We start from the raw sequence: 20,172 nt of genomic DNA, 5'->3' as shown, positions 1-20,172 counted from the left end.
AAGATCTCACCATCTCACTCAAATCACAGCATGTTCCTGGAGAATGACGCATTTATTTATTTATTTATTTATTTATTTGTAATTTTTTTGTCTTTTTGCCTTTTCTAGGGCGGCTCCCTCGGCATATGGAGGTTCCCAGGGTAGGGGTCCAATCGGAGCTGTAGCCACCGGCCTACACCAGAGCCACAGCAACTCGGGATCCGAGCCGCGTCCACGACCTACACCACAGCTCACAGCTACACGGGATCCCCAACCCACTGAGCGAGTCAGGGATTGAACCCGAAACCTCACGGTCCCTAGTCAGATTCGTCAACCACTGAGCCATGACGGGAACTCTGAGGATGACACATTTAAACGAGCTGGGAAATTGGACCTAGACATGACGCCAGCCTTGCCTGCATGTGTAATCCGACTCTATGGATGATGGTAGATCCCCTTTGTAAAGCTAGTTATGGAAACCCTGTGGGGGCCTTGTAGTTAATCATATTTGAAGATGGTGGCGGATGAGAAAGCAGGGTGTGGGATGGGGCCGGGTAGGCTAATGGAACATGCAGAGTTGTGGGGTGTCAGAAAGAAAGAGGTTTTTTTTTTGTTTGTCTTTTTAGGGCCACACCCATGGCATATGGAGGTTCCCAGGCTAGGGGTCGAATCAGAGCTGTAGCTGCCGGCCTACACCACAGCCACAGCAACTTGGGATCCAATCCAGGTCTTCAGCCTACACCACAGCTCACAGCAACGTCTGATCCTTAACCCACTGAGCAAGGTCAGGGATTGAACCTGCATCCTCATGGATGCTAGTCAGATTCATTTCCACTGAGCCACAGTGAGAACTCCAGAAAGACCTAGATTGGCATTCCAGCTTTGACTTATTTCCTGTGAGCTTGTGGCTCAGTTCTTTGAGGTATCTGTTTTATGACCTATAAATTGGGGACAGTAAGAGCTATCTCCCTAAATGTGTCCAAATAATAGTAAACAGCAATTATATCCTGGCTTTGGGATTGGCGGTGCAGTGTCTGCACTTTTTGCGCTATGGATCTCTGCAGTTTCAATTCTTAGCAATGAGCACCCAGTTCTTCCATAATCGGGAATTCAGCCATCAAGATTTATTTTTAAAAACCAGCTTAAAGGGGTCCGGTGGGATTGTAATACCTGGAAAGCTGTGAGGTTCTTAGTGAGTGGAAGTGGGGCCCAGAATTCTTGGACCCTATGCTCACGTGTCCTGGGTCAGAGAAGCTAGTGTGTGACAACATTTCTCCTCAGCTCTTAGCCCTGAGGCCCTGACTGCCTGGGGTTGCAATTCTTTATCAAATATAAGAGCTCATTTTACAGTGTGCACAAAGTTAGCAGAATTCTGTGTCTTCTCTAGCTGCCAATATTTGTCTTGGGCAGCTCGTCAAATTTTCCTTGAGGGGGAGGGGGGAGGTTGGGACATCCCCTCTATCACGGAGCCTAAACACAGATAACTTTTCTCCCTCTTGATTTTTCAAAGGCTTTGATTCCGCCCCCTTCACCTCAGGGAGCACTAAAGTGTGTTTGGCAATGTGGCCTTTTTGATGCCGGCGGCAGTCCCACAAGCCTCGTTTTCCGCCCGCCCCACTTCACACAGTGCGTCTCAAGTAACAGGCATCAAACCTTCGCTGTTAACGCTTGGTGCGGGCGTCCTGGCTTTCATCCTGAGAAAATAAATAAGCCAAACCAAACCCACAGCACTTTAAAAACACTAATTAATCCTCACCGCAGGCCTAGACGACACAGAAATGGCAAATCCCACTGCCCCGACTTTATGTTTGCAGATCAGGGGAAGCACGTTTTGTAAAGCTTCGCAGACCCAGGTACCAGAAACCGACTGGAGGGCTTGGGCCAGGTCTGCCTCTGGGAAAAGGGTGTCTGGCCACGTGGTGACTTGCCCAGAACCCCATTTACACAACAGCTCTCCCCGCACCCCCCCCCCCCGCCCCGGGTTGCAATTATGCCAAATCCTCATTTCCAAAGGACCTCTTCTTGCTTTGCTTCCTTTTCTTTAATTCTGGTAGAGCTCAGAAATTTCAGCAGTGGCTTCCAAGTCTAGCCTGGTCATTCTGGTTTTTTTAAAGGTTTCTGCTGGAGTTCCCGTCGTGGCGCAGCAGAAATGAATCTGAGGTTGTGGGTTCGATCCCTGGCCTCGTTCAGTGGGTTAAGGATCTGGCACTGCCATGAGCTATGGTGTAGGTCACAGACTCACCTGATCTAGTATTGCTGTGGCTCTGGCGTAGGCTGGCAGCTGTAGCTCCAATTAGACCCCTGGCCTGGGAACCTCCATATGCCAGGGATGCAGCCCGAAAAAGCCAAAAAAAAAAAAAAAAAGAAAGAGCTCTGCTGATTTTGAGACTCAATACAAGTTGTCCACCTTCCAAATAGTCTCTCTGATCCAATCCTGCAGCGGGGCTTCCTCCATCCTCCACACTGGAGCCTTCTTGGTACCCAGATTTCTTCAAGATTTGGGAATATCCAAACTCTCTCCTTTCTCTCCTAGTCTAGACCAGACATCTTCCTCCAGCCTTACTGTCTGTAAGAGTAAAGATACATACCATCCTTGAACTTGTTAATCATAAAATTCTGGAAAAACGTAAAACCTCCCTAAGTTTTATGGGACACATCCAATGAAATTAAAGTGTAGTAAATCCACTTTCTAAATATTTACTAAGCTGGTCAGATTTTTAGGGGCTTTTGGGTGCTTACACATAAGACTGAAATGAAACTTTTCAAAACGTTTCTGAGAAGTAATCTCAGTACAAAGCTGAGTACATGGTCTACCTTAAGTAACTCGTCGTAGAAGATGTTAGTGATCAAGCAGCAAATACCTGATACAAACACAGTTATAAAGTAAATTTGCAACAAATTAGTGTACAAGGGAGAAATAAAGAAAGAGAGGCATTTGGGGGGATTAGGATAGACGTCCTCAAAAAGCATAGTTTTAAATTTATTATTTCGACAACATTGGTTTTATCTTTCTCGAATGAAAGAATGGAAGAAGATAGTATTTAACACTGTATTAATTTTCTCTCTGTCTAAACCAAATTCTCATAAATGTAATGACTTAAAACAAGAGAAATGTATCTTATAATTCTATGGGTTAAAAGTCTAATATGGGTCTCACTGGACAAAAGTCCAGTGTGTCAGGAGGCATTCCTTTCCGGAGACTCTAGGGGGAAGAAATCCATGTCCTTGCCTTTTCCCGCCTCGAGGGGACACCCACCTTACGGGGCCCGTGGTCTCCTTGCTCCATCTTCAGAGCCAGCAATGGAGAGGGTCTTTCTCACAGCGCTTCACTCCAAGCTCGCTTCCATCATCACGCATCGTCCTCTGACCACTTTCAGCTCTCTCTCACTTTTAAATGATGCCTTTATTACATTAGTTTCAGCTGGGTAATCCAGGACACTCTCCCTATATTTTGTTTCTCTTTTTTTTTTTAAGTTTTATTGAAGTATAGTTCATTTACAAGACTGTAATAATTTCTGCTATACAACAAATTGACCCAGTCATGCATATACACATATCCATTCTCTCCAATTCTTTTCCCACATAGATTATCACAGAATACTGGGTAGAGTTTTCTGTGCTATACAGCAAGTCCCCATGCGCCAATTGTTCCATATACCTCCATGCGCATATGCTAATCCCCAGTTCAGCCCTCCCACCCCCAACCTGTCCCCCTTGGTAACCATAAGTTTTTCAACATCTGTGAGTCTGTTTCTGTTCTGCAAATAAGTTCATTTGTATCCTTTTTTTTTTTTTTTAGATTCCACATATAGGTAATATGATATGTTTGTCTTTGACTGTCTAATGTCACTTAGTATCATAGTTTCTAGGTCCATCCATGTTGCCACAAATGGCATTATTTCATTCTTTTTTATGGCTGAATAATATTCCATTGTGTATATATATATATATATATATATATATATATATATATATATATGTATGTATATATATAGCACATCTTCTTTATCCATTCCTCCATTGATGGACATTTAGGTTGCTTCCATGCCTTGGCTATTGTAAATAGTGCTGCTATGAACATTGGGGTGCATGTATCTTTTCGAATTATGGTTTTCTCTGAATAGATGCCCAGGAGTGGGATTGCTGGATCAAATGGTAATTCTATTTTTAGTTTTCTGAGGAATCTCTGTACTGTTTTCCACAGTCGTTGCACCAATTTACATTCCCACCAACAGTATAAGAGAGTTCGCCTTTCTCTACACCCTTTCCAGCCTTTATTATTTGTACACTTTTTGATGATGGCCATTCTGGCCAGTGTAATGTGGCACCTTGTAGTAGTTTTGACTTGCATTTCTCTAATAATTAGTGATGTTGAGCATCTTTTCATTTTTTTTTTTTTGACAGAACAATTTGGTTTATTGGTATTTGTTTCAACAAGGGAGGGCATACACCATGGGGAACAAGGTGTGTTTGTATATGAGAAGCATCTTATAGGATTGGGCTTGGATTAGGGGCATTGGGACAAGCTTCAAGGAAACATTCTTCTTTTTTTTTTTTTTTTTTTTTTTTTGCCATCTGCATGTCTCCTCTGGAGAAATATCTGTTTAGATCTTCTGCCCATTTTTGTTTTTGGGTTGTTTGTTTTTTTGGATATTGAGCTGTGGGAGGTGTTTGTATATTTTGGAGATTAATCCATTGTCAGTTGCTTCATTTGCAAATATTTTCTCCCATTCTGTGGGTTGTCTTTTTCTTTTGTTTATGGTTTCCTTTGTGGTGCTAGGCCATTTTTCATGTTTGCCGTCTATTGGGGGGCCATAGTTACTAGTTTTTATCTTTTCTCGTATTAAGGAAAAAAGATTTTTCTTATAAATTTATAAGAACTTTTTATATGTTAAAAATTTGTTCTTTGCTGTTATATAGCAAATATTTTTCTTTTAATTTTATTTTATGGTATATTTTAAATTTTAAAATTGAAACTTCTTGTTTTATAGAGTTCTTCCACTGTGTTTATATTTTTAAAAAAATTCCTCATCCTTGAGTTCTCTTGTGACACTGGTTCAGGACCGACTGCTTAATGATCTGGCATTGTCATTGCCACAGGTCAGGTCACTGTTATGGCATAGGTTCAATCCCTGGCTCAGGAACTTCCACATGCTGTGGGCACAGCTAAAAAAAATTCTGCATATTGAGTTCACAAATTCACTTTAGTTTTTCTCTAGTCCTACACATGTTTAATCTTTCACATTTGGGTCCTCAAAAAAGTGTGTTTTAGTAATGATGTAATGAATGCAGGGTAGGTTTACAGTTTAAAAATAAAAAAATCAGGAGTTCCCATCGTGGCGCAGTGGTTAACGAATCTGACTAGGAACCATGAGGTTGTGGGTTCGATCCCTGCCCTTGCTCAGTGGGTTAATGATCCGGCGTTGCTGTGAGCTGTGGTGTAGGTTGCAGACACGGCTTGGATCCCGTGTTGCTGTGGCTCTGGCGTAGGCTGGCAGCTACAGCTCTGATTGGACACCTAGCCTGGGAACCTCCATGTGCTGTGGGAGCAGCCCAAGAAATGACAAAAAAAAAAAAAAAAAAAAAAAAAAAAAAAAAAAATCTATATTGTTATGGTCACTATTAAAAAAAAAATCAAGGTTTTGATTGAAGTTGCATTGACTCTGTAGATCAGTTTGGAGAGAATTGTCGTTCGTACCAACATTGTCTTCTTCTCCATGGACACTGTATATCTCACCTTCAATGTAATCTTCCATAATGACCCCCTGGAAAGTATTACAATTTTTGAGATTTTTTTTTCACTAGATATTACTAGATTTGTCTTTAGATACTTTGTTTTTGTAGCTGTTATAAGTGGTCCCTTTTTCTTTCTGAATTCTGTTAGTTGTAAGCATGTAGTTCAGTTGACTTGTACATTCAGTTGACATTTGATCTTATATCCAATGAATAATGTTAAACTCTATTTTCAAGTCTAATAATTTGTTGTGTTTATATATCAATAAGGAGGTAATCTGTGAATGATAGTAATTTTTTGTTCATTGCCTATCCTATACCTCTAACTTCTTCAGTATTGAATAAAGGTGATGAGATCGGGCATCCTTATTTCATTCCCAATCTCAGAGGGAAAGCTTTCAAAATTTTGCTATTAAGTATAGTGTTTGTTGTAGATTTTTTATACTCTTTATCAGAATAAAAAAAAACCCTCTTCTATTCCTAGTTTGTTGAATTTTTATTTATTTTTTATTTTTTATTTATTTATTTATTTATTTATTTATTTATTTATTTATTTTGGTCTTTTGTCTTTTTAGGGCTGCACCCGAGGTACATGGAAGTTTCTAGGCTAGGGATCTAATCGCAGCTACAGCTGCCAGCCTACACCACAGCCACAGCAACGCCGGATTCTTAACCCACTGAGCGAGGCCAGGGATCGAACCGCAACCTCATGGTTCCTAGTTGGATTCACTTCCTCTGTGCCATGACGGGAACTCCCTGTTGAATTTTTAAAATCATGAATAGGTACTTGATTTTTTTTCAAAAATGTTCTGCCTTGGAGTTCTGTTGTGGCTCAAAGGTAATGAGCCCAAGTAGTATCCATAAGGATGTGGGTTTCGACCCCTGACCTTGCTCAGTGTGTCGGGGATCCAGCATTTCCATGAGCTGTGATGTAGGTCGCACACATGACTCGGACCCTGTGTTGCTGTGACTATGGTGTAGGCAGGGAGCTTTAGCTCTGGTTTGACCCCTAGCCTCGGAACTTCCATGTGCCACACCTGTGGCACTAAAAAGTAAAACACAAAAAACACAAATTTTCTGCCTCTATGAATAAAATCATATAATTTTCTCACTTGATTTGTTAATTTTCTGATGTTAAACAAATTTGCACTTTTAAGAAACCCTCAGTTTAAACATTGCTTTGTCCAATTTGCCGATATTTTATTCAGCATTTTTACATTCATATTTATGTATAAGAGTATTCTGTAATTATGATTTCTTATATTATTTTTGTAAGGTCTTGGTTAAGGTTATGCCATTTTCATAAAATAACTTGAACGGTGTTCCCCCTTTAAAAAATTCTTTTCTGTTATGGTTTATTACAGGACTAGAGTTTATTTCCCTGTGCTATACAGCAGGACCTAGTTATTTATCCGTTCTATATATAGTAGTTTGCATCTGCTAATCCCAAACTCCTAATCCATCCCTCCCCACCCCCACCTTGGCAACCATAAATTTGTCCTCCCTTAGTCTGTTTTGTAGGTAAGTTCATTTGTGTCATATTTTTGATTTCAGGTATAAGTAATATCATACAGTATTTGTCTTTCTCTTTCTAACTTACTTCACTTAATAAGATAATCTCTAGTCCAATAGTACTCCCTTTTTTTGTGTTCTCTGGAAGAGTTTCTGTGAGCTGGAGATATTTATCTTTTTTTCCCCTGGCTTTATTGAGATATATTTGACATATGACATTATATAAATTTAAAGTGAGCAGTGCAATGATATGATATATGTTTATATTATGAAATGATTAGTGTAATAAAGTTTAACACATCCCTTGCAACACATGGTTACTTTTTTCTTTTTTTAGTGGTAAGAGCATTTATGATCACTCTTAGTAGCTTTCAATTATGCAGTGCAGCAGTATTAACTATAGTCACCATGCTGTGCTTTAGATCCCTAGATCTTTTTGATCTTATAATTGGAAGTTTGCACCTTTTGACCACCATTCCCATTTTTCCTATTTGGTTGGAAGAAGCAGTCCTCACCTTATAGTTTTCAAAATTAATTTCTTAACATAGCATCAATGCATTTGAAATTTTTTTCTTTTAAAAATGAATTTAGGTAGCTTTTTTTTCCATTTTTGGAGGGAGGATCTATTGAGATTTCAAGTTCATCATTCTACCAGAAATTGAACATTTACAATGAGGTATTAGAGAATTGAATTATTTTATGAAATTAATATTTTCAGCATCATATTTTGAATAATTCATTCCTGTTCACTCTCTTAGTCTTAGTTTGCAAAAAAGTAGAACATGAGACAAAGATGTAATCAGTTTACTGAGGAAGTGACACCAGGGTGCTGGAGTGAAGAACTGATTTAATTTCATGTAAATTACTTGCAGATTTCCCTGCTTACTTCCCTTTAATATAACACATTTTATCTTGAGATAGAAATTTCGGTTATTGTCTTGTTTAATATAAACATAAAATATGTTTATGTACATCTTTGAATTACCTTCTGTCCATAGAAATTTCATGGGTGGTATGCTTTGTGAGGCCTTGCATATTCGAGAATATGTCTCTCTGTTACGACACCTTTGCTGGGTAAATAATCTCAAGGTCACAGTGTTTTCCCTTCACAATTCTGTAGACAGTGCTGATGTCCTCTGACATCCTTGCTTTGCAGATATCCAGTTTTTCTCCCTCTGGCCTCGATAATTATAGTGTTCTGTCTTTGGTACTGATAGCTAAAAATATTTATATTCCCAGTATATTTGGGATTCATTTCATCAGTTTTTCGTGGTGCACAGTGAGCACTGCACAGTTCAAGTTCTTTTTTTTTTAATCCCAGCAAGGTTTTAATCTGATCAATTTTTGGATTTCATCTCCGTTAAATGTACTCTGGTCTTTTGAGCAGTAACACCACTTATGTGTATGTTGGACAACCTTTTCCCTTCATTGGTGTGTTTTTTCACTTCTCATTTTTCTTTCTTTGCCCTTTCCCCCTATAGTCTGTGGTGAGTTCCACTTTGCTGATTTTATTTTACTTTACAGATCTCCTTCAGCTTCTCTTTAATAATTCCAATGCCATTTTAAAATGTAATACAGTAATATCTTTCTTTCCTGCCTTTCTACAAACTTTCCAACTCTTTCTTTAAAGAAGGAAACATTTTATCTTTTGCTTCTTCTTTCACGGAACTAATATTTCGTTTGGTTGAAGTATGCAGAGTTGGTGCTGACATTTTCCTCTTTTTCTTCAGCAAATAGTTTTCACACTGTCTCGACCTCCACAGTGCTATGTTCGCCTCCTTATTTTATGTTGCGAAATAGTTTCATATTTCTGTATCATGTTCCACGTTGGCATTTTTTTACTGAGGATAAATTGGCTTTTTTTTTTTTTTTTTTTTTTTTTTTTGCTAAAAATGGCATAGATGGATTATCTTTGGGTTCCATTTCTGCAAGCTGTTAGAGTAATATCGACTATAAAAGCTGGAGCACTAGTTTATATGAGATATATAGAACTAGGTCAGTGATCTAATAGCCTGTGGATGGGGAGAAGTATTCTGGTTCAGCAAGCCATCCTAATAAGGGAAAATAACCTCATGGTGGTCTCTTTGTGTTTGACGTGTTCTAGGCATTACCTGGGCACCCTCCCGCCCATCCCCCATGCCTGCATTTCTTTCCTTAGTGCACCTGTCACCATGTGGCACAATTCTGTTTTAAATACTTATGTATCGTCTTGCTCTCCTATTAAAATGTGAGCTGCACAAGGGCAGACAGTTCTGTCTTTTGTATTGGTTACTGTCTCCAAGCATCCAGAGCAGCGGCACAACAAAAAAGTGGCTGTTGAGTCCGTGTCATTCTTCATTTAAGGAAAAATGGGAAAAGGAAAGACTTGAATAGATCTTTTATAAAGAGATTAGATAGGTGTCAGGGGTACTTGATTTGTAAAGTTAATGTTTGTTCATAAAGACAAAAAACTTAGATTTGGCTTAATTAATAGCAAGTAAGAGTCTGACACTAGGATAATTTAAAATGACTTAGGAAGTCATGATTTTTTTGACCACTTAAAAAATTCCTTTCAGAGCCTTTCTTTTATATTATTTTATAAAAACTCATTCCAGAAAATAATTTGGTACTTATCTGACTTTTAGCTCCTTTCTCAAAAATGATAATAAGAATAAAAGAGGAAAGAGAAAGAAACTCAGCTCCGGTACCATCTTCCCTTATCATCTTTTGCCTGAGATGTAAGAATGTTTTGGGTGGTGAAATAGGTTTTAATACAGCACATGGAGGATTTAGAGAAACTGCACCCACCGTTAAATTGACTCTTACTCCTTCCATGGATGCAGTTAAGATTTTAGAGTAATTGCTAGCTCAATCCATGAGAACTCTAGTGAACTTGGGGCTTTTTTGTTTGTTTGTTTTCATTTTTTAAAGTTTTATTGACGTTTAGTTGATTTACAATGCTGTGATAATTTCTGCTGTACAATAGAGTAATTAAGTTATACATGTACACACATCCATTCTCTTTCAGATTCTTTTCCAACATAGATCATTGCAGAATAGTGGGCAGAGTTCTCTGTGCTATACAGCAGGTCTCTGTTGGCCAATCATTCCATATACCTCAGTGTGCATATGCCAATCCCAAACCCCCAGTCTAGCCCTCCCTTCCCCCATGAGATGTAAGAATTATTTGCAAGACCTACATTTCATTTACAGAAAGGTGGGGGTTGGATTTGGGTTCTTTCTTGGACAAGTTAGAATGTAGTGTCTGATTTTTAGCTCTTAAACTAGTGTTTAAACTTTTTAATGTTAGAAATTGAAACAAATATAAACCTTTTTCTTGTTCTAATTTCAGCCATATTTTAAAATTTATAGGATGTTATTTTTTTCTTATACTTTCCACAAATTATAAAGGGTGGCATTTATCTGGCCATGAGCTCCAATGCATATACATTCTTTTAAAATGAAAATATTGACAGTGGAAACAAAATTAGAAAAGAATGGGAAAAGATGTATATAAATCACCAGACACTTGGAAGAGCATGTAAGCAAATCTAAGAATGACATGTTTTCCATAATTTTATATTTTCCCTTAAAAAAAAAAAAACCTCACTTTCCAAATTGTTGATGGCTTGGCAGCTTCAAGGATGACCTCAGCTCTTCCCATGTGTAGTATCTGCTTTCTTTGAGATAACTTGATGGCACTTCATCAAGGCTGGGTCATTAAGTTGAATTAAAAACCAACTGGGTTTGAGATTAAATTCCCCTAACTGCTAAACCAAACAAACTCTTGACCTTAGGCCTGCTTATAAGCACTTGCATTGCACACAGGCTGCTTTACTTCTAGAAGCAGAAGTAAGCAAGTGAGAGAAAAACCCACTCCTTAGAGTTTCTGATCATATCTGTCAAACTGCACAGTATTACCGGTGTGGTACTCCAGCCTTCCAGCTGCTTCCACACCAAGCATCCTCTTCTCTCTAATCTGACCCCAAATCAAGAGGATAATAATTTTGGCATTGTTTTGCCACCTTGGAAAATCATAGACAGTTACCTGAGCTGTGGTCTACTCTCAGGAGTCAGGGGCAGCTCCTGACCATTAATGAGGTGGTGATGAAAAGATAATACTAGAAATTAGGCTGTTAGTGGTGGAGGGAGGAGCTGTCTGAGAACAGTACGAACAACTTCACTGCATTGCCTGGGAACTTACCTGTGGCCACCAGGTGAAGACACTGTATTCCAAAAGTCTGGTCTGGCACCTGACTCTAAACCAATGCTTCTCAAACTTGAGCAAGTGCCTGGATCACTTAATTCAGTTGGACTGGGCAGGGTCTTGGATTGAGTATTTCTAACTAGCTCTTGGGAGGTGCTGATGCTACTGGTTTTCTGACCATCCTTTGGCTAGCCAGTCCTTAGTCTAGAAGGGACTGTCACCCACTTTGAAGCTCAAGATTAATAATTTAAAACATTTGCATGACGATTTAAGACGAATTAAATATTTTCATGAGATATGCAGTTAAAGACAGAGATACAAGATCTTAAATCTCAGAACTGTTTTATAGATCTTTATAAATTTTTCCTCAAGTTCACAGTCAGGCTAATTGGATAGCAAATTACATTGTCTTTCTCGTTATCCAAATGCCACGTTGTTTGCTGATCCTAAAGTAAACCGGTATTTGACGAAAAAAATTCCAAATATATTCAAGCCAGCGAGGTGTGAAGATTTTAAACCTTATCTCAGAAGTTTGGCTCCTTTTTCTTTTTGTTCCTGATGTTCTCATTCCATCAACATTCAGAAAGAAGATTCAAGCTTCCAAAAAATGGTGGTGAACTGAGCATGTACCACCCAGGAAGTGGTTGCCAAGTCAAGAATGTGGTAGCCAACTTCTACCCGATTCTCTGAGATGCTGCTTGGGTTGTGGATTCTGCCTCCTTCCAGGTACTGCTCTGATCTTGCACAGTAATAGGAATGAGTTCAGAGAAACTCCAGTGAATCCCTAGAGAGACTACATGGAGAAACTGGGTGACAAAGGATGCTTCGTGGAAAGTAGGAAGATTCCCCATGCTCATGTCTTTGTAAATGCCTGAGAGGTTATTACTCCGGTGCGGGTTGTGCATCCATTTGGCTGGTCATAGCAGTAGCTGGGATACCTGTAGCTCTGTCACTCTGTCTCCAAGGAACACAGAGCATCCTTACCCAGCGTCATTGAGTGAGCTTGTCATGCATCCTGGACTTGATGAGTTGGTTTTCTCTTCTCACCTCTCAAAAACAAAAGCATAAAGATGTCTAGAACTTAAGAGCATCTGAAAAACATATCTAGTCACTTACCACTTTTAGAGGGAAAAATGGTAGAATTTGATGTTCCGATAATATTGCAGAGAAGAAAACCTATTCTTTTTTTTCCCCATGAATTGACGCCTTTGGATCATTCTAAGAGGACTTGGTATAGTTTTCTTTTAAAGTGTTGAGAGATTAGGGGTTTCCCGTTGTGGCTCAGTGGTTAACGAATCCGACTAGGAACCATGAGGTTGCGGGTTTGATCCCTGGCCTTTCTCAGTGGATTAAGGATCCAGCATTGCCTTGAGCTGTGGTGCAGGTCGCAGATATGGCTCGAATCTGGTGTTGCTGTGACTGTGTTGTAGGCTGGCAGCTACAGCAGCTACAGCTCTGATTAGACCCCTAGCCTAGCGTGGGTACAGCCCTGGAAAAGAGAAAAAGACCAAAAAAAAAAAAAAAAAAAAGTGTTGGATCAGGCTGCAAGTCCCTGAGCCTATACCTCCTCCCCCAAACCCATCTAAATCTCTGTTCTGGGACTTGGGTCTGTAGTTAATTGCTTGATGTTTTTATGCAGTATAGATCTGTGTACTGCCTCGGTGACAGGAATAAATTAAAGTGTCTCCGTAAAGACCAAACTCATCAATTTTTCCAAAATCTCTATTTGATTAATTCTACAAAGGTCCAGGTCAAAGTTATTCCTCAAGCCTTATTATTTTAATAAAGAAGCCCAAAATTTCCACGTTTGTCAGGAAATTCATTATCACTATCAAACAGCAAAAGGTCACCAAATGTCTCCTTCCACAATCAAATAGCATATAAGAAAAATTTCTTTTTCTCAACAATTCATTACCCCAGCAGAACCAAGAGAAACCTCTGACATTTGCTTCAGGGCAAAGAAAGATTCCATAGATCATGGAGAAAAATGACAAACAAATTAATGAAAAACAAATACACTCCTGCAGGATACCCAGCCATGCCAGACCCACACGTCAAAGTCAGCTTTTATTCTCAGGTCTTTCCAACTCTGAAGAGTGACAGTTTTCATAATGGCATCAGCACTTTAGTTCCAGAAACCGTACACACACCAAAGCAACACAAATTAAAGAAACATGCAGTGGAAAAACAGAAAGAGAAATTCTATCATTTCATGCATATTTAACTGTAGTGGGAAAGTCATTGCTGGCAAGGCATTATTGAAATCTTGAGCTAATAAGTGGAAGCATTCTAGAAGTTATTCACCCCCCCCCCACTTCATAATGCTTTAGACAAAATTGTAACTTGACTAAATTTAGCAGTGCTCAAGTTTCCTACATCCTAAAAATTCCTTCCTTTATTTCTGCCTCATTCTGGCCATCTTTCTCTTCATCTCTGAACTTCATCGAGGAGTAACTTACATGTGCTTTCTCCATATCTTCAGTTTCTGTCCTTTTACAAATGATTTAATTTTAACACCAAGTACATTTTCCTTTTTTAAAAATACAGGCCATCCAAATAAAGGCAAAATTCACCGTGACAATCCCTCCCCGCCAATCCCAATCCCTCCTTGAGAAACCACCCACTGCTAACAGTTTTGTCCTTCTGGACCAACTGTAGATGCACTTACTTGTATGATATGGATTTATGGAGTTATGTGTGTGTGTGTGTATTTATATATATGATACTTTTTTCATGTAAATGGTATCATAAAATTGACTTTTTTTGTCTTTTTTTTTTTTTTTTGGACCCAGACATCTGCATTAGAGATCTTTCCAGGTCTGTACATATAAAGCAGTGGTGTTCAACTAGGGGCAATTTCTGGAGACATTTATTTTTATTTATTTATTTATTTATTTATTTTACTTTTTAGGGCCGTACCCACAGCATATGGAGGTTCCCAGGCTAGGCGTCGAATCGGAGCTGCCGGCCTACACCACAGCCACAGCAACACCAGATCCAAGCCGCATCTGCGACCTACACCACAGCTCATGGCAAAGCTGGATCATTAACCCACTGAGTGAGGTCAGGGATCGAACCGGCAGCTTCATGGTTCCTGGTCAGATTTGTTTCCGATGCATCACGACGGGAACTCCTGGGGACAGTTTTGAGGGTCATGACCTAGATGGGGGTGCTACTGGCATCTAGTCATTAGAGGCCAGGGATGTTGCTAAACATCCTACGGTGAACAGGCAGCCCCTGCAGCAAAGAATTATCCATCTCGAATGTCAGTAATGTCAAGGTTGAGAAACCCTGGTATAAATCTACTTAATTCTTTCAGCTGCTGCACAGTATTCTGTAGTTTATTTCACCAGTCATGTTAAAAATTTACATTTAGATAATTTTCTTTTCTTTTTTTTTTTTTGGCCACACCTGTGGTGTATGGAAGTTTCCAGTCCAGGAATCAAATCTGAGCCAAAGCTTTGACCTGTGCCACAGCTTCGGCAATGCCCGATCCTTAACGCACTGCACCAGGTTGCCGTGGATTGAACCTGCGCTGCAGCAGAGACAATGCCAGGCTCTTAACCCAGTGCACCACACAGGAAGTCCTATGTTTTTTTGTAGATTCCACATGTAAATGACATCATATGGTTCATGTCTTTCTCTGTCTGACTGACTTCACTTAGTATGATAGTCTGTTGGTCCTAGATGAATTTTTTTCCACATGCTGATTTGTGCCCATTAAGTGCATGTTTCTTTTCTTTTCACATAACTGTAATCTGCCTTCTTCTCCAAATACCCCCAGGTTTGAAGGGGCCTCCTGTTTCCAAATCCCTTGGCTCCTTTTCAGGGTGAGGCAACTTGGCCTTTCTCCTGCAAGCAGACCCTGCCACCCCGAGGCTCCACCCTCACCTCTCTGCTTCCATCGCTGGGTTCACTGCCTGGCTGGCCAGCCAGCACCTCGTGAGCTCTGGTTGTCCTCCAGGCACTGTGCTAGACACTGGTGATGTGACAGTGGACCGAGGAGGTCCCTATTCTGGAGACCCTCTTGTCTAGAAAACAAGCCCATACAAGAAGTAGATAGAGGAGTTCCCGTCATGGCGCAGTGGAAATGAATCTGACTAGGAACCGTGAGGTTTCGGGTTCGCTCCCTGCCCTCAATCAGTGGGTTAAGAATCCAGTGTTGCCATGGGCTGTGGTGTAGGTTGCAGACGCAGCTCGGATCCCGCGTTGCTGTGGCTGTAGTGTAGGCCGGAGGCTACAGCTCTGATTCGAGCCCTAGCCTGGGAATATGCCGCCGGAAGCAGCCCTAGAAAAGGCAAAAAAAAAAAAAAAGAGTTGGATAGAGTGAGGCTTGCGTGTCTGCTGAGTTCGCTGAGGGACTGAATAAATGATTCAATAAAGTGTCAAAGACTTAAAAGGGCTAGAGAAAATGTTTTCCCTTCACAGTTCAGAATTTACTGCATATTTTATCTTCACACCTGCTTCTCCTACAACATAGATTTTAAAAAACAAATCAAGAAAAATGCTTTTCTCACATTTTCCCACCACCAGCCTTTTTTTTTTTTTTTTTTTTTTTTTGCTGCTTTGAAACAGCAACTGCATTGTTTCACATTTGCTCTACAGGGAATGCACTTGGCCTTGGCCAAGGCAAAGAAAAGATCAAATTAGAGAGCAAGCCTGTTTGCTGCTGGCCTAGAGGCCTGCCCTTCCATCTGGAGCCTCCTTCCCCTCCCCGTTCTTTGCAGCCTCCTGGGGCTGTGGGTCCATCACCTTCCACCAGCCCCTCACTCCTGGGAGGGGACTCCAGGAGTGGGCTGAGTGCAGCTGCCACCTGGCCCTCATTTCCCTGGATCAAGGAACCTTAAGCCCCTACCTGAAAGATGACAGCAGAGCAAAGTTGCACTATAAATCCAGTTCAGTGCTCGGAGTGGACTCCTTAAAAGGCTAAATGTTCCCTGGGCGGGCCCTGGGGGCTACAGAGATAAAGGGGACATGCCCTTGTCCCTGAGCTGTGGGCGTGGGGCATTTACAAACAGTCACTTAGAATGCAAGGCAGAACATAATTAGCCCTAAAAAGAGGATTGAGCCAAGTTGCTTAAGGAGAAATAGGGGATTAGTTATGACAGGGAATCAAGCAGGGCACTTGAAAATCATTTCCCTCTCTCTTAGAAATACAAGCAGCTTTGTTTGATGGATTTCTTTTTCAAGTTAAACACAAGAGAAGTAGGATTTTGAAGTGTCAAGAAAACTAGATTCTGGAGTGCTATTCTGTTGAGTGCCACCTAGTTTGGGTAAAGCCCCGAACCTGGGGGGGTTTTATTCCTGATATTTATCTCTAGTCCCAGTAAAAGCCCCCAGAATGGTGGCTGTCTTCATCCCAAATGCTCAAGTCTGAGCAGCCCTGGCTGTCGGTCAGGGATCTTACTTCAACTTGTTTCTGTTCAAGTTCATTTTCTGCAAGTCACATTATCTAATTCTCAAGGTTGCTCCCACTGATCATGCCAGATCTGTATTTGTATTTCTAATTGCTTAAGCCAAGTGGGGTCCTGAGTGCTTCAAGGACAGAGCCAGAGCATAGAGCCTCGTACTGAAGAAGCACAAGGCCGGCTAGACCGAGGGCCAAAAGGAAGATCTGACAGATGCATGGTACTGGGGAGGGCAGCGCTGAGGGGAGAGAATTGAGGCAGCTGGTTGAATGGGTCGGTGAATAAGAACAAGAAGAAGAAGAACCAGGGCTGCCATTTGTTTTTTGGCCTACCCGTGCCCATACTTTATCTCTCCAGGCAGAGACATGAGTGAACCAGAATCAAGAGGCATGTGGAGCGCTTGCCCCCAAACCCTCCCAGAGGGCGGCTGGGTTCACTTCCTGTTGCTGTGTAACCAATGACCACACTTTTTTTTTTTTTTTTTGGTCTTTTTAGGGCCGCACCCATGGCATATGGAAGTTCCCAGACTAGGGGTCGAATCAGAGCTGCAGCTGCTGGCCTACACGACAGCCACAGCCATGCGGGATCCAAGCCATGTCTGCAACCTACACTGCAGCTCACAGCAATGCCAGATCCTTAGTGACTGAGCGAGGCCAGGGATTGAACCTGTATCTTCGGGGATGCTAGTCAGATTCGTTACCACTGAGCCACAATGGGAACTCCAGGAAAATACTTTTATATATTTTACAGACCTGCCTGAGTGCCTATTGCTATTGTAGCCACCACCAGCTTTCTACTAAAGGAGATAACTCAGAACCTAAGAAGTGAGAGCTTTAGAGCCAAAGTTGTGGTTCTAAAAGGGTCCCCAAGGCCTCAGGGGCTCCAGCAGACGTAGGGGAAGCGCCTTCATGGCCAAGAAGGGGTTTCAGGAGGCCGCCTTGCTCAGATCAACCATCAGCTACCAAAGGTGGATCATTCCTTGTATTATTTCAAAACATCTCCAGAGATGAGATGAGAATGAGAATGAGATGAGAATTCCTTAGTCTTCTTCTAGGTCCAGAGTTCTTTATTTTACCTTTCCCCACCTCATAAAGCCTTTTCCCTTTGTTCATTCCTCTATGGAAAGAAAAAGGAAGTCCTTCACATGAGTTTCACAATAACACGTCACTTGCAGCTTTCTTCTGAGCATTCAAATGCATAATGTTTGGAAGTTTCTTATTACCCAATCGCATCGGGACCTGGAAAAACAAAAAGAATAAAGGTCATGGGAACTCCATCTAATCACTTGTGATAGAACATGATGGAGGATAATTGAGAAAAAGAATGTATATATATGTATAACTGGGTCACTTTGCTGTACAGCAGAAATTGATGGAACATTGTAAATCAACTATAATAAAAATAATTTTGAAATAAAACAACAAAGTCAAGTCAGACAAAAACAGTGATCTGGAAAAGCTATCTCAGGAAAATGTGGGAGCAAGGATAGTAGGTTCAGATACTTTCCTCCCCCTTTTTTGACAGGCTGCCATGGACAGTTTCATAGGTTGCTAACTGCACCAACGCACAGCCTGTCCTCCATTTGCCAAGTTATTTTTCCTGGCACAGAAACGGTGTCTTGTTCTAATCTGAATCAGGTACTCTGTAAACTCGTGGGCCCTGTGCTTTGCATCTGCTCTCTCTTTATCTTGGACTTGTGAGTCACAGAGAAATGGGTGAAAAGTAATCAATCCCTTAGACAACAAGCAGGAAAGAAACAATGGAGACAAGAAGGAAAGCCAAAGAAAAAATTCTTGGGAAAAGGAGAGGCCCATTTGACCTCCAATTAGGAGGAGCTGTAGCTCCAATTGGACCCCTAGCCTGGGAACCTTCATATGCCATGGGTGTGGCCCTAAAAAGCAATAAATAAATAAATAAATAAATAAATAAATAAAATATCAGAGTTCCCGTCGTGGCTCAGTGGTTAACAAATCTGACTAAGAACCATGAGGTTGCAGGTTCCATCCCTGGCCTCACTCAGTGGGTTAAGGATCCACCGTTGCTATGGCTGTGGTGTAGGCCGGCAGCAATGGCTCTGATTAGACCCCTAGCCTGGGAACCTCCATATGCTGCGGGTGTGGCCCTAGAAAAGGCAAATAATAATAATCATAATAATGATAATAATAAAATAAATAAAATAATCACTTCATTTTCAGTCAACTTCATGAGAAGATAATTGCGTTGCAGTTAAGCTTTTTTTTTTTTTTTTTTTTCAGTCTTTTTGCCATTTCTTGGGCTGCTCCCGCGGCATATGGAGTTTCCCAGGCTAGGGGTCTAATCGGAGCCGTAGCTGCCAGCCTATGCCAGAGCCACAGCAATGCGGGATCTAAGCCGCGTCTGCGACCTACATCACAGCTCATGGCAACGCCGGATCGTTAACCCACTGAGCAAGGGCAGGGATCGAACCTGCAACTTCATGGTTCCTAGTCGGATTCGTTAACCACTGCACCACGACGGGAACTCCAGTTAAGCTTACAGACATAAAATTACATAAGCCTCATACCTTTAATGTTACACATAGTTTTTTTTGTTGTCTTGGTTTGGTTTAGTGCGGGGGTTTTTTAAGTGTCTTTGTATATTCAACAAATACTATGTGGTTATGTTCATGGCACTCACCTAGTTCTTGGATATAGTCCTTTTATGTAGTGCTCTTCAGTCTTTAGAGTGCATAAAAATCACCTGGTGGCATGTTAAAAATGCAGCTTCCTGGGCCCTCCTTCTGTACAGCTGCATGATCTCTGAAGCCATAGTTTGGTCAAATGCCCAGGCAGTTCTAATGGTATAAGGATGACACAGTGAGAGAGGTTGCTATAGGGATGCAGAGTATAACCCAGAGTTCCTTGTCCTCAGAACATGGAATAAGTCAGGGAAATAAAATGTAGACACATTTCAGGATCAATAATACACAACAGCAGAATCTGAAGAGCTCTATGAGTAATAGAGGGAGTAGATATAGGTGAGATATTATGTGGGGAGGAAAAGAATATTCCTAAATAGAGTTCTCAGAAGATTTCAGAAAAGAGATTGGGTTTCAGCTGGGCTTATGAAAGAGGGTGGAAGGGACATGATCAACCATAACAGAAAAGAATATGAAAAGAGAATATATGTATAACTGAGTCATTTTGCTGTATAGCGGAAACTAACACAATATTGTAAGTCAACTATACTTCAATAAAATTTAAAAAATAAAAATTAGGAGCTCCCTGGTGGCTCAGCAGGTTAAAGGTCTGGCATTGTCACAACTGTGGCACAAGTTTGATTCCCTGGCATGGGAGCTTCTGTATGCCATGTGTGGTATATTTTTAAGTAAGTATT

The 20,172-nt window shown here is 40.8% G+C and overlaps 1 protein-coding gene and 1 long non-coding RNA gene across 3 annotated transcripts in view; both read left to right on the top strand.

Annotated features, from left to right (window-relative positions):
- ARSB (arylsulfatase B) overlaps positions 1-20,172 on the top strand; it is a 163,345-nt gene that overhangs the window by 105,974 nt on the left and 37,199 nt on the right. The gene's annotated exons all lie outside the window — the stretch shown is intronic.
- Positions 9,082-18,220, top strand: LOC146405603 (uncharacterized). Its single transcript, XR_014838114.1, has 2 exons — positions 9,082-12,558; positions 17,338-18,220. It is a non-coding gene; the product is annotated as an uncharacterized LOC146405603 (long non-coding RNA).

Source organism: Sus scrofa, chromosome 2 (genome assembly GCF_054392235.1).
Source record: "Sus scrofa isolate SSC_HxYL_T2T_F1_AM1 chromosome 2, Sscrofa_HxYL_maternal_Yorkshire_Landrace_v2.0, whole genome shotgun sequence".
NCBI classification, from domain to species: Eukaryota; Metazoa; Chordata; class Mammalia; order Artiodactyla; family Suidae; genus Sus; species Sus scrofa.
This window is presented reverse-complemented; position numbering and strand designations above follow the sequence as displayed.